The 14,356-nt window shown below is 31.3% G+C and overlaps 1 protein-coding gene across 8 annotated transcripts in view; it reads left to right on the top strand.

The window, feature by feature from the left end:
- LOC142317691 (TATA-binding protein-associated factor 172-like) overlaps nt 1-14,356 on the top strand; it is a 143,208-nt gene that overhangs the window by 44,794 nt on the left and 84,058 nt on the right. The window contains exon 1 of one of the 8 annotated variants that reach the window (XR_012754774.1): nt 10,872-10,891. The exons of 6 other annotated variants lie outside the window; for them this stretch is intronic. The gene's annotated coding sequence lies outside the window, so the exon portion shown is untranslated. Of the gene's footprint in view, nt 1-10,871; nt 10,892-10,997; nt 11,133-14,356 lie in introns of those variants that run through there. One more of the 8 variants, XR_012754773.1, reaches the window with a different exon arrangement.

The raw sequence follows: 14,356 nt of genomic DNA, 5'->3' as shown, positions 1-14,356 counted from the left end.
TATAGTCTAAGATTCAGCAGCTGATTTCTGCAGGTATCTGTTATTTTAATGAAACTCTATTTAAGTGAATGATTAATGATAATTTAATACATTAGTACCGCAAAAATTAGGCGCAATTACCTTTAATAAATATACTGTAATTAATTTGTTTTAATGAATTGCAACTATATTTTTTTTAAGTGAATTAAACATCATTTGAAAGAAAATGATGTGAAGAATGTAAAAAAAAAATGGAAAAAAGAATGTAAAAAAGTTTAATTTCTTCTCTACATGATAGTCACGCTGTGTTCTTGTTTACAACATGAAGCAGCATGCACATTCCTTCTTTTTGCGGCCATTTTTTTACAGGCAACCATATGTTATCGTTTACAGAAAAAATTAAACTTCAATTTATTATATAATTTTCTTGAAAAACATAATGAGCGTAAATAATTAACAATAACATATCTGTTTACACCTGACAACTTGTAGGTTGCGGCTGACTGAGAACTGGCAACCATATTTTTTTACATTCTTCACATCATTTTCTTGCAAGTGATGTTTAAGTTACTTAAAAAAAGTATAGTTGCTATTCGTTAAAATAAATTAATTACAATATATTTAATTAAAGGTAATTGCGGCTAATTTTTGCTAGGCAACCCGGCAGTAATGTATTAAATTATCATTAATAATTCATTTAAATCTGATTCATTAAAAAAAAACAGATACCTGGAGAAATCAGCTGTCGGATCTTGTACTATTATTTAAAAATTTAATTTTTGTTTTAGATTGTTTATTTTATTATCATAAGCCATTCAATTAATAAAGTTTATAAATAAATGAATTCAATAAAAAAACAAACTAATTGTGAAGATTAATTTTATATAAATTTTATCAGGAATGTATGATTAAGTTTAAGTTTGATAATTTTACAGAAGTAGAATTTAAAAATTCTTTTGTATATTTATATATATAATAACAATTTAACTACCAAAACACAGAAAAACCTAATACCAATGGTTGATTTTGGGACTTTGGTGGGATCCTGCATCATTGGTTGATACACAATTCTGTAATTACATCAAACAAATAACAAACCTAAAATTTAGAAAACATAAACTCATTAATAACCTCAAAATTTATAATAACACAATTCCACTGCCATTTCTGGAACTTTTTTAGATTTTTCTGTTTCTGTGTTTTTGGTCTCAATTTGTATGTTGCATAAGGCATCATTTTTATTGGTATGAGTGTAGCGCTGATTTAACTTTAAACTCGTTCATTTTCTGAGGCATTCACAGTCACAAATGGTGCTGTCAAATCTGGACTAGGCTCGGGGCTTGCACTTCCACGGTTTTGATCAGTTAGTTTAAGGGAATCATGTTAAGTTGGATGTGAAGATGTCCGTTTGAGGCCTACATGAAGGCAAAATTTGATTTGTATTATACTAATGCAAATGTCTGCCGAGGCATTTACATCAGTGGCATCCTGACCGAGGCCTGGCTGATGACTGTGAGATGTAATCAGTTAGATGGTCTAAAGACGACCTTTGGTAAAGCCCCTCAGGGCTTGGAACAGAGGGGGTGGTGTGGCAACTGGTAACATCACAAGGTCTTTCCCCTACGGAGTTGGGATGATCAAATAAATTATGAAACACAAGAAAGGAATGATTTTAGAAATCATTTCTAGATTAAAAATTTAGTAAACAATTTTAGTGATTGTTTGTACATAGTGTTCCTGGAGGTTCTGGTGTTGTTTCCCTAGCTGAAATTGAATGTAGCAGTATTATCTCATGTAAAAATGAATAACCTATTCTTTATTTCCTTTAAGGAAACATTTTAATTAAGTCTGCCCATTAATATAAAAATCTGTTAAATGATATTAAAGAAAATTAATAAATTTGTAATCGATTACCACCTTACCCCACTTATCTGTAGCGGTACAGATATATGTGGTATGTATAGCACATACAACTACTATATCTAATATTTTGAAATGGATCCATAATCCACTCGTAACTTACTACCAAGTTGTCAGCAAGAAAATAGTAGTTGAAATTCTTTGCCATCATGGATAAATGATTTTCAATGGTTACAAAACAACTTTCACATGCTGTTCTTCAGCCTTGTAAATTATGATATATTCATCCACATTTGCAAACATTTATAGATTTTTTGCTTTAAATTTCTGCTTCACAATTCCAATCTTCTACAAAAACATTAACTTTATCACTTGTATCCAACATATGTGTGTATTTTCTCCTTGGAGTTGAAGGTTCAAGGTATTTAATTTCTCGAATATGTCAACCAAGTAACTTCATTCCATCATAAATAAACAATCTCGAAACTTTTAGGCTTGTCAGTTTTCCTCTTCTAGAAAAATGGTGATTTCATCTCTTAATTCATAAATACATTGCAAAAATTTTCCTCATGATAACTATCTTGCCTTGTAATAAAATAGTAACGCTGAATGTACTGCACCCATGTCTTTATAAAGTAAAAAAAAAGATTTTTTTTTATTTTAGGGGACTCATTTTTATTTAATTTACTTTGGTTACAATTGGCATTACCACAATATTCAGACCAGAACTCATTTCTCTGGAAGCCAGAGGTTCTCTGTGGATCATGCAGTGTGTCCAGACACACTGTGGAGAATTTTGTTTCACGAGTGCTTGTATACTTTGGAATCTTCCAGACATTGAACGAGCACCTTCAGTGCATATTCTGATGCAATTTTTCCACTCTATGTTAGCCTTGTTTGTAAAATCATTTAAGATAGCAAATAATGCGAGTGCTGTTGCTTTGAGATCTATTGGTTTACAGAAAAGTAGTTCTTCTATTGCTGACATACATCACAAAATCGAACAAAGGCAATGAAACGAGCATTTTTATTGCTATCTGTTGCCTCAACAGACTGAATTGAAAAAATTTGTCATGCAACTTCCCATAAAGCTGATGCTCTGTACATCTTCAGCTACATCACCAATTTGATAGGCAACAATATTATTCGATAGAGGTATGGACTGTAATTGTTTGGCAAAATTATCTCCATACATAGTTTTTACAATCTCAGTTGCAGCTAACAAAATAAGCTCTTCACCAATGGTGTGAGTCCTTTTTACATCTGGCTATTTTATATGAAATTTTGTAAGAGGCTAGTAAAGCTTTTTCATTCACAAAGTGTTTTTTTAAATTATGCTTGCTTTTCATGTGATTTTATACTTCATACTCACTATGAAGCGTTTCCAATTGTCCAAATGTTTATTAGGTTTCATGCTGTCTGCTGCCCGAATTTTTAAGCAAATGACACACAGGGGCCTTTCTTCTTCATTTACTTTAGTACTGGTAAATACAAAATTTAAGTATTCTTGAGAATATTTTCTTGATTTTATTTTTTGAACCATGCTCATCTGTGCACCTGTTGATGCTTCACTATTGTCGTATGCTCACTTAAAATTTATTCACGATTCTGTATAACTCTACTGCCCTGAATATATAATACTGTAAATTGTAATTAATATGCAAATTACAATATACACATTCATGATAAATTCAGTAGCGATAGAAGGATCAACTCGACTGAGACTGGCTGGAATTGAACGAGGCGCAGCACTTATACACGTTTGTGCAGACCATCGCACAGACATTCCAGAATGTTCAAGACAAATCGGAGTTTCTTGTGAAGTCGTGAGAATGTCTGATGTGGCAGATGTAAGACAGAGAGCAGTAGAGAGGCATCGATTCTGGTTTTGTCAATACAGCGAATCAGTGTTGCCAGCTATCAATAAATTTACTTACTCTTGGTAATTTGTAAGGTTTATAATTAAGATCGTAGTGCAGTTTAAGCGTCAAGATACTCAAAATATATTGTTGTTGTATATATTGTTATTGTATAAGAGAAGGGAGTGATGAAAATTATGATTGAAAATTGGGTTGCAAATACTGAAAGGTTGAGAAACACTGATATTTATTTGTATATAAATATACAAATAAATAAATAATTAACCTAGAAGTTCTTTTACTAAATTTAATGTCATTTTCTACATCAATTGTTATTGTCTCTGTCAATATTGACTTCTTCAGACAGTTATTATGTGTTTTACTAAATTTAATGTCATTGTCTAATCTGGCAGGATCTACAAAAACTTATCCTCTCACGCAAGTAAAGTAGTACCCCATAGATTTTTATATCTGGAACTATGAAGTTCGATCAGCGTAAGCCATACACTTAATTGATGTAGATTTGACTTTCAATTTGGTATTAATATTCTTGTAATGCCTAGTTCAGCAAAATTACAGATAGGAGTACTTCTAGAGCTATTAGAATTTATGATGATAGCCGTGACTATAGACCAGAATGTAAAAACTCTTGAAGAGCACCACACCATTCGAGCATTCACTCGATTCTAAACATGTTAAGCATTTGAAAAATATGTTATAAGTTGTGGATAGCTACAACTCAGAGCAAGAGCCCACATATAATTACTAAAAAACTATTTCCAGTTTTTTAAGTTTTACAAGCATATATCATGGGAAACAGGGGCTATATATATATATATATATCATCCTCCTCTATGAATCATGAGACCTTGCCGTTGGTGAGGGGGCTTGAGTGCTCAGGGATACAGAGTAGCTGGACCGAAGGTGCAACCATATCGGAGAGGTATCTGTTGAGAGCCAGACTAAGGAATGATTCCTGAAAGAGGGCAGCAGCTCTTTCAGTAGTTGTTAGGGGCGTGAGTCAGGACGACTTAAACGGCCGTATCAACATCACTCAGTCCTCTGAGTACTGCGCAGCTGAAAGCAATGGAAAACTACAGCTGCTTTTTTCCAAGAAGATGTGGCTCTCTGCATTTTCACATAGCAATAATGGAGGCGCCTTCCTTGGTAAAATATTCCGGAGGTAAAATAGTCCCCCGTTCGGATCTCCGGGTGGGGACTACTAAGGAAGGGGTCACCAGAAAATTAAAAAATAATATTCTACGAGTCGGAGAGTGGAATGTTAGAAGCTTAAAAAAGGTTGGTAGGCTAAAAAATTTAAAAAGGGAAATGGGTAGGGCAAATGTGGATATAGTAGGAATTAGTGAGGTTCGGTGGGAAGAGGAAGGCGACTTTTGGTCAGGTGATTTTAGAGTAATTAACTCAGCGTCAAATAATGAGCAGGCAGGAGTAGGTTTCGTGATGAACAAGAAGATAGGGAGGAGAGTGGAGTATTTCAAAACGCATAGCGATAGAATCATTGTAATAAGGATAAAACCTAAACCGACAACGATTGTTAACGTCTATATGCCTACAAGCGCCCATGATGATGATGAGGTAGAGTGTGTATACGAAGAGATTGATGAAGCAATTAAACACGTAAAAGGAAATGAAAATTTAATAATAGTTTGAGATTGGAATGCAAGCATTGGAGAAGGCAAGGAAGGAAATATAGTGGGTGAATACGGGCTGGGCAAAAGGAATGAAAGAGGGGACCGACTTATAGAGTTTTGCACGAAGTATAATTTAGTAATTGCCAACACCCAATTTAAAAATCATAATAGAAGAATATACACTTGGAAAAAGCCAGGCGATACTGCAAGGTATCAGATAGATTATATCATGGTTAAGCAAAGATTTAGAAATCAACTCGTTGACTGCAAAACTTACCCTGGAGCAGACATTGATAGCGACCATAATTTGGTGATAATGAAATGTAGATTGGGGTTTAAAAACCTGAAGAAAAGGTGTCAGATGAATCGGTGGAATTTAGAGAAGCTTGAGGAAGAGGAGGTAAAGAAGATTTTTGAGGAGGACATCGCAAGAGGTCTGAGTAAAAAAGATAAGGTAGAAAATGTAGAAGAAGAATGGGAGAATGTTAAAAAGGAAATTCTTAAATCAGCAGAAGCAAACTTAGGCGGAATAAAGAGAACTGGTAGAAAACCTTGGGTTTCAGACGATATATTGCAGCTGATGGATGAACGTAGAAAATATAAGAATGCTAGTGATGAAGAAAGTAAAAGGAACTATCGGCAATTAAGAAATGCTATAAACAGGAAGTGCAAACTGGTGAAAGAAGAGTGGATTAAAGAAAAGTGTTCAGAAGTGGAAAGAGAAATGAACATTGGTAAAATAGACGGAGCATACAGGAAAGTTAAGGAAAATTTTGGGGTACATAAATTAAAATGTAATAATGTGTTAAACAAAGATGGTACACCAATATATAATACGAAAGGTAAAGTCGATAGATGGGTGGAATATATTGAAGAGTTATACGGAGGAAATGAATTAGAAAATGGTGTTATAGAGGAAGAAGAGGAAGTTGAGGAGGATGAAATGGGAGAAACAATACTGAGATCTGAATTTAAGAGAGCATTAAAAGATTTAAATGGCAGAAAGGCTCCTGGAATAGACGGAATACCTGTAGAATTACTGCGCAGTGCAGGTGAGGAAGCGATTGATAGATTATACAAACTGGTGTGTAATATTTATGAAAATGGGGAATTTCCGTCAGACTTCAAAAAAAGTGTTATAGTTATGATACCAAAGAAAGCAGGGGCAGATAAATGTGAAGAATACAGAACAATTAGTTTAACTAGTCATGCATCAAAAATCTTAACTAGAATTTTATACAGAAGAATTGAGAGGAGAGTGGAAGAAGTGTTAGGAGAAGACCAATTTGGTTTCAGGAAAAGTATAGGGACAAGGGAAGCAATTTTAGGCCTCAGATTAATAGCAGAAGGAAGATTAAAGAAAAACAAACCAACATACTTGGCGTTTATAGACCTAGAAAAGGCTTTCGATAACGTAGACTGGAATAAAATGTTCAGCATTTTAAAAAAATTAGGGTTCAAATACAGAGATAGAAGAACAATTGCTAACATGTACAGGAACCAAACAGCAACAATAACAATTGAAGAACATAAGAAAGAAGCCCTAATAAGAAAGGGAGTCCGACAAGGATGTTCCCTATCTCCGTTACTTTTTAATCTTTACATGGAACTAGCAGTTAATGATGTTAAAGAACAATTTAGATTCGGAGTAACAGTACAAGGTGAAAAGATAAAGATGCTACGATTTGCTGATGATATAGTAATTCTAGCCGAGAGTAAAAAGGATTTAGAAGAAACGATGAACGGCATAGATGAAGTCCTACGTAAAAACTATCGCATGAAAATAAACAAGAACAAAACAAAAGTAATGAAATGTAGTAGAAATAACAAAGATGGACCACTGAATGTGAAAATAAGAGGAGAAAAGATTATGGAGGTAGAAGAATTTTGTTATTTGGGAAGTAAAATTACTAAAGATGGACGAAGCAGGAGCGATATAAAATGCCGAATAGCACAAGCTAAACGAGCCTTCAGCAAGAAATATAATTTGTTTACATCAAAAATGAATTTAAATGTCAGGAAAAGATTTTTGAAAGTGTATGTGTGGAGTGTCGCTTTATATGGAAGTGAAACTTGGACAATCGGAGTATCTGAGAAGAAAAGATTAGAAGCTTTTGAAATGTGGTGCTATAGGAGAATGTTAAAAATCAGATGGGTGGATAAAGTGACAAATGAAGAGGTATTGCGGCAAATAGATGAAGAAAGAAGCATTTGGAAAAATATAGTTAAAAGAAGAGACAGACTTATAGGCCACATACTAAGGCATCCTGGAATAGTCGCTTTAATATTGGAAGGACAGGTAGAAGGGAAAAATTGTGTAGGCAGGCCACGTTTGGAGTATGTAAAACAAATTGTTGGGGATGTAGGATGTAGAGGGTATACTGAAATGAAACGACTAGCACTAGATAGGGAATCTTGGAGAGCTGCATCAAACCAGTCAAATGACTGAAGACAAAAAAAAAAAAAAAAAATATATATATATCATCTCCCCATATAGTTTTTGCTGTCTAAACTTCTGCCACAGCTAAATTAACTAACTCAGAGTGTTTTAATACTTAACAATCTAATCATTTTAGAATTTACTATAAGCCCTTTTTTTCCTTTATTTTTTAATAAGAGCAGTCATTTCAAATTTAATTTAATTTTCAGTACTCTTTAAACATAGTTTTGCCATGTAGATTTACCTTTTCCTTCTGTACAGTTTTATAACTTTTGTGATAAAAAGGTGGATTCTTAAAGAAATATCGATAGATAAAAAGAACAAAAAAAAAAATTCCTAATTTTTTTTTAATTTAGTTTTTAATTAATGTATATATGTATATGAGAAATATATAATCTTGAATAAATGTTTGAGATTACTGTAAAGAAGATGAAGATTTGTTTTTACACTACTTTCATTCTCAAACACTTGTGATTGCTAAATCCTTTTATTCATTTTGAAGAAGATTAGCCATCTGTATTAGAAATCTTTTTTACTCTGAAAATGTTGTTCTGTGGGGAACTTTATAATTAAATGTGATAACAACTGTGACCTTCATGTACTATTCAACAGTGCAAAAATGTGTTTGAACAGCCATTATAAAATCACATTTCTAAACTTTATTTTGTTAACTTTCTGAATTTATTATTTTCTATGTTTTACTGTTATAAACATTCAGTCTGTATAAATATTTGATAAATTTGTTTTCTGCACGTAGCCTGTTCTTCTGTTAATGATCTGCTTTTAAGCATTTTACTTACATTATCCATCCTTTGTCATTTTACTACCTAAATAATAGAATCTTGCAGCATTGTGTATTCTTATTTTAATGTAATATTTATTTCTCTTTTTACATTAAAATAAAGTTAGACTGTGTTATATTTCCTATACTTGCAAGAATTCAATTTAAATTCATCAGGTTGTAAATATTGAGCAGCAGATTTTCAACCTCTTTCTGTAAATATTACTAACAGTATTTATTAAAAGGAGGACTTTTATGTAATGTTATATTCTTAAATATTGACTTGCCTGAATACTTATAATTTCATAGAATATTGATTTTTTTATGGAAAAAATAAAATTTTGAAAAACAAAAGGGGTCATGAAGGATTTTTTTTTGTATATTCCATGTAAAGACAATCATGAGCTTTTTCTGTATTTTACTGTCTAATAAAAATAGTGCTGGTTTGAATTGATGTAAACTGAGTTTGTGCAACTGAAGATCTTTGTGTATTTTTATAATGATAAAATAGTTAAATTGAAATTTTAAATAGATCTGATTTGACAGCATTCTGCAGCAACTTAATTTTGCTGTTTTTTCCACTTAGGATAATGGAATGGATTATAACCAGTTATCGCATTGAATATATTTCCTTTTAAGTAGTTTAAAAAACAATGACTAAACCAATTAACAGTTGTATACATAGCACACATTTATACATATATATATATATATATATATATATATATATATATATATATATATATATAATATAACACATATATATATATATATATATTTTTTTTTTAAATTCAATACTTATAAGATCCATATTCCTCTGTACCAGTATATTGTATTTTTTATAAACAAAAACCAACTTGAACAATCCAAGTTCAGAATTATTAAGTAAATGAAATGACACTTACCTTTTTTCTTTTTCTTTTTTTTTATTCCAATAGCACTTTCGCTGGATCCCACATCATCAGTTGTTTTTAAATTATATAAAATTTCATATCAAACATAACAATTTTTATTTTAGAATAAAAATTAAAATTACTATCATATATACAAAACATAAAGTCAATTAAATAAAATAATTACATGTATTTAAATATGACGTTAATTAAGAATTAAAAATTAAAATAGTTAGAAAATTTATACCATGCAACCTGGGCAGCCAATGTTACATTACTGAGTGGATTTGAGAGTATTTATAAACACTCTGATTATATCTATTTTTATCTAAAAGTGTGCTGCCATTTGTTGCTGCTTTTATAAGTGTCATCTTCATATTCTGCTTGAAAGTTGATCAAGTTGGAAATTCTTTTGTACCTTACTATAATTATTATACTATTAATTCTTTTACTATTATTATTTAAATTAATTTCTTGATTTCAAGTATTTCCAGATTTGTCCAAATATCAGATACAGAATGTTTGTTATTAATAAGGTGGTCAGCAACATTAAATAAACCCAATTTACCATTTTTTAAATTTCTTATGTGTTCTAAAAATCTAGTTTTAAAAGATTATTAGTTTTACATCATTTTACTATTAGTTTTTGTATGTGTACCATACACACACACACACACACACATATATATATATATGGTCACAGTCATTGTATTTTATTTTATAATATTTATAAATGTTATAATGTTTCTGTAATTGATAATACATACAAAAAACAAATTTCAAAAATTAATACCACAACTTTTATACCTGTAAATGATACACAAAAAATTGAAAACATATATTTAAAATATTTATACACTGATAATGTAGTTGAAAATATAACTAATATTTATGATAAAAGTAAATTTAAACTGGCATACAAAACAAACAATCATATAATAAAATATTTAAAAAATAACTATCATACTGACTTATATAAATCATGGGAATTCATAAAATAAAATGCAATGATTGTGACCATATATATACATTGGTAAAACTAATAAGTATTTTAGAAATAGATTTTTAGAACACATTAGAAATTATAAAAATGGTAAATTGGGTTTATCTAATGTTGCTGACCACCTTATTAATAACAAACATTCTGTATATGATATTCGGACAAATTTGGAAATAGTGGAAATCAAGAAATTAATTAAAATAATAATAGTAAAAGTTTGGACATTTTGGAGAGATTTTATATATATAAGTACAAAAGAATTTCCAACTTGATCAACTTTCAGACAGAATATGAAGATGACACTCTTATAAAAGCAGCAACAGATGGCAGCACACTTTTAGATAAAAATAGATATAATCAGAGTGTTTATAAATAATCTCAAATCAAATCCACTCAGTAATGTAACAGTGGCTGACCAGGTTGCATGGTATAAATTTTCTATTTTATTTTTAAATTTAGTTTTAATTCTTAATTAACATCATATTTAAATATATGTAATTATTTTATTTAATTGACTTTATGTTTTGTATATATGATAGTAATTTTAATTTTTATTATAAAAAAAAAATTGTTATATTTGATATGTAATTTTATATAATTTATATACAACTGATGATGTGGGATCCTACGAAAGTGCTATTGGCATAAAAAAAAGAAAAAGAAAAAAGGTAAGTGTCATTTCATTTACTTTATAATTCTGTACTTGGGCTGTTCAAGTTGGTTTTTTATTATAAAAAAGTACAATATATTTATATAAAATGAACAACCATATAAACTCTTGCATTTATATTTATCTGTCTTTACTGAAGTATTAATGATTGAATTTTATTGCCAATATCAATTATATGATTTTATATAATCCTTATTACATTAATTATATCAATAAAATACTTGAAAATAATTATTATTAATTAATACTGTACTAATTTACAGATAATTAATCATCATCTAACTAGAAGTTAAACTTTCTTTTATTATTTATATTTTTGTAATGTATAATTATATGAATTCTTTATGTATATAACATTTTACATTTTATACTATTGGTACTGTATTAAATAAAAATGGCCGATTATTAATCTATTTTTATTATGTAGGGGAATAACCAGAAAAAATAAAAATTATTTTTTTGCAGGCAAGTGGGTTGGCAGTGTTGCCCTCTCCTGCTCCCATTAAAGCCTAATATGGCTAGGAATGGAGGGGGGGTTATGTGGTGACTGGAACGTCACTAGGCGGGTGTCTTCCCCTACAGTGTTGGGAATCCCTCTCCTGCTTCAAGATGTCCGGACGAGGCCTACAGCGAAGGCAAAAGCTGAGTTAATAAATCACCGATGCAAATGTCTATCAAGGCATTTACATTGGTGGCATCCCAACAAGGCTAGGCTTATTACTATAAGATGTAAAAAGTCAGAGGGCGATAGACAACTCCTGTTAAAACCTAACAGTGCTGTGGACAGGGGGGGGGGGTGTTTGACCAGAACGTCAATAGGCAGGTGTCTTCCCCATAGGGTTGGGATGCCCTCTTTTGCTAGGTACATTTACTAGACTAGATTTAGTTAGCCAGGTAGCATTCATGAGAAACCATAGAGAGAGAGAGAGAGAGTGATGATTGTTTTCTTAAGCCACTCTCAATGTTCTCAGTGATGTAAACTTTAAAGAGCAACACACCATCAGATTTTATTTCCTGTTAAAGAAAACAGCAGTAGAAACAGTTTCAATGCTTCAGGAAGCTTATGGAAAGGAAGCTCTAGGCCAGGCAAGAATTTACAAGTGATTTGATCAGTACAGAAGTGGCCAAATGTCACTTGAAGATGAACCCTGTTCAGGTTGCTGTTCAACATCCAGAACAGACAAAAATGTTCAAAGAGTGAATGGTGCTATCATGTTTGATTATCGCAGAACAATTGACAAATTGGAGGAAATAACTGGAATTTATGCCAAAGAATCTTAAGTGAAGATTTAAACCAGAGACGTGTAATAGCAAAGTTTGTTCCACAACTGCTTTCTGATGACCAGAGGGAGAACCGTCTGATAGTATGCCAGGAATTGAAAAAGTAAGCACAAACTGATTCAGATTTTTTGTCAAAAGTCATAACAGGGGATGAATCTTGGTGTTACGGTATGACCATGAAACAAAACAACAGTCCAGCCAGTGAAAGAAAGCTTCATTTCCCAGATCAAAAGCACAGCAAATGAAATCAAATGTGAAGTCCTTGAGAGTTATTCACCTAGAATCTGTTCCTCAGGGCACCACACACCACAGTGAATGAACATTACTATCTGCAAGTGCTTAAGTAATTGCATGAGGCAGTGAGAAAAAATGACCTTAATTTTAGCAATCGGGGGACTGGCTGCTTCATCATGACAATGCGCCTCCCCACACAACATCGAAAATCAACATTTTTTGACAAAAAACAATAGCGGTTACTCCCCACCTTTACTTGCTCGACTTATAGCTCCCTGTGAATATCATCTAATGGGCAGAATTTTGCAGGGGGATTGATGTTTTCAAGGTGTTACCTTAAATAATTCCCTTTTTTGTGCCCCCTCATATAGCACTTTTTTATTACAGAAATAACAGGTTAATGCCATACAGTTTCTTGATGTTAGATGAATTTGGTAGCATATGAAAATTCCGAGCATGACTGGGATTTTAACCCAGAATCTTATATTTTACAATAGATTATAGAAATGTTTAATCTAAGAATATTATAATTAGTTATTTTTTTATTTTTTGTTAAAACAACAGAAACCTCTGTTGGCAGCCTCCATCTGTTTAAATAATGCTTGATAAGTTATTTCAATTCATTATCACTTTTAGATCATTTACCACCCAAAGATTCCTTTTAATTTTTTTTTTGAGAAAATTGCTCAGAGCTAAGTTCATTCTGTATTGTGGTTCTTTCAAAAATCATCTGAATTTTCCCTTAAAACATTACAGTTGCAAATTTTGGATGCATGTTAACACACAGCCCAGTGCTTGTTTGTCAACCATCAGTTTTATATAGTTCAGTACAGTGTCTGAAACGATTCATTGTTGGCTTGTACAGTATTCATTTTTCCTTGTGGTATGAAAAGTTTATCGGTTCACTAAATCTTAAACGATTGTGATTATCGACCTACATGTGGATGGATTTTGTTTAAACTTCATGGTTACCTTGGTGTCAGAGGATGATGCCATTCAAATAATGGAATTTTGTTGTAAAGGATTATAGATCATACAAGTTTAATCTCTGATAACAGTCATATTGGAAAGCCCATATAGCAAATCATTATATATAGCAAATCAAAATTTCCAATGCATATCCATTGGCATTTTTTTATGATTGTCTTGTGTTAACGTGCATAGTACTCAGACTAGTCTTGTAACCTTAATATTGGTGGACAATTTTATCATGAGTTTCACAAGAAATGGTAAAAGAAAAATAGTTTCAAATTTAAGATTGTAAATAAGTCATTTTTTTTTAATTTCATTGTCAGTGAGCTTCCTTAAATTGGTATTGATTGAGATTTACTTTGAATGCTACACCATCTTCATAATTTTTTTTTGTCCATCACATTAATACTAAAGTTGAACAATCATTTGCCTCTGAATTTCAGCCAGCATCACAAAAAAATATTTAAGAAATGCCAAGTAATGTAATGTTTGACAATCTATGTTGGCACTGATTTCCTTATTATTTTAAAAATTTTTTATAGTTTAGGGAGGCATGACAAAGGTAGATTTCGATTTCAGCAAACACTCTCCCAAACAAATCAGTGTACTCTGAATTCAACAGATATGCTTGTGCTTGCAAAAGAAATAACAGATATTTATATTGTCTTTTTAAAAGTGTATTATAGTAAATGTTCTTTGATTTAGTAGAATTACTATATGTATAAATAAAATTCT

This window comes from Lycorma delicatula, chromosome 1 (genome assembly GCF_047948215.1).
Source record: "Lycorma delicatula isolate Av1 chromosome 1, ASM4794821v1, whole genome shotgun sequence".
Taxonomy (NCBI): Eukaryota; Metazoa; Arthropoda; class Insecta; order Hemiptera; family Fulgoridae; genus Lycorma; species Lycorma delicatula.
This window is presented reverse-complemented; position numbering and strand designations above follow the sequence as displayed.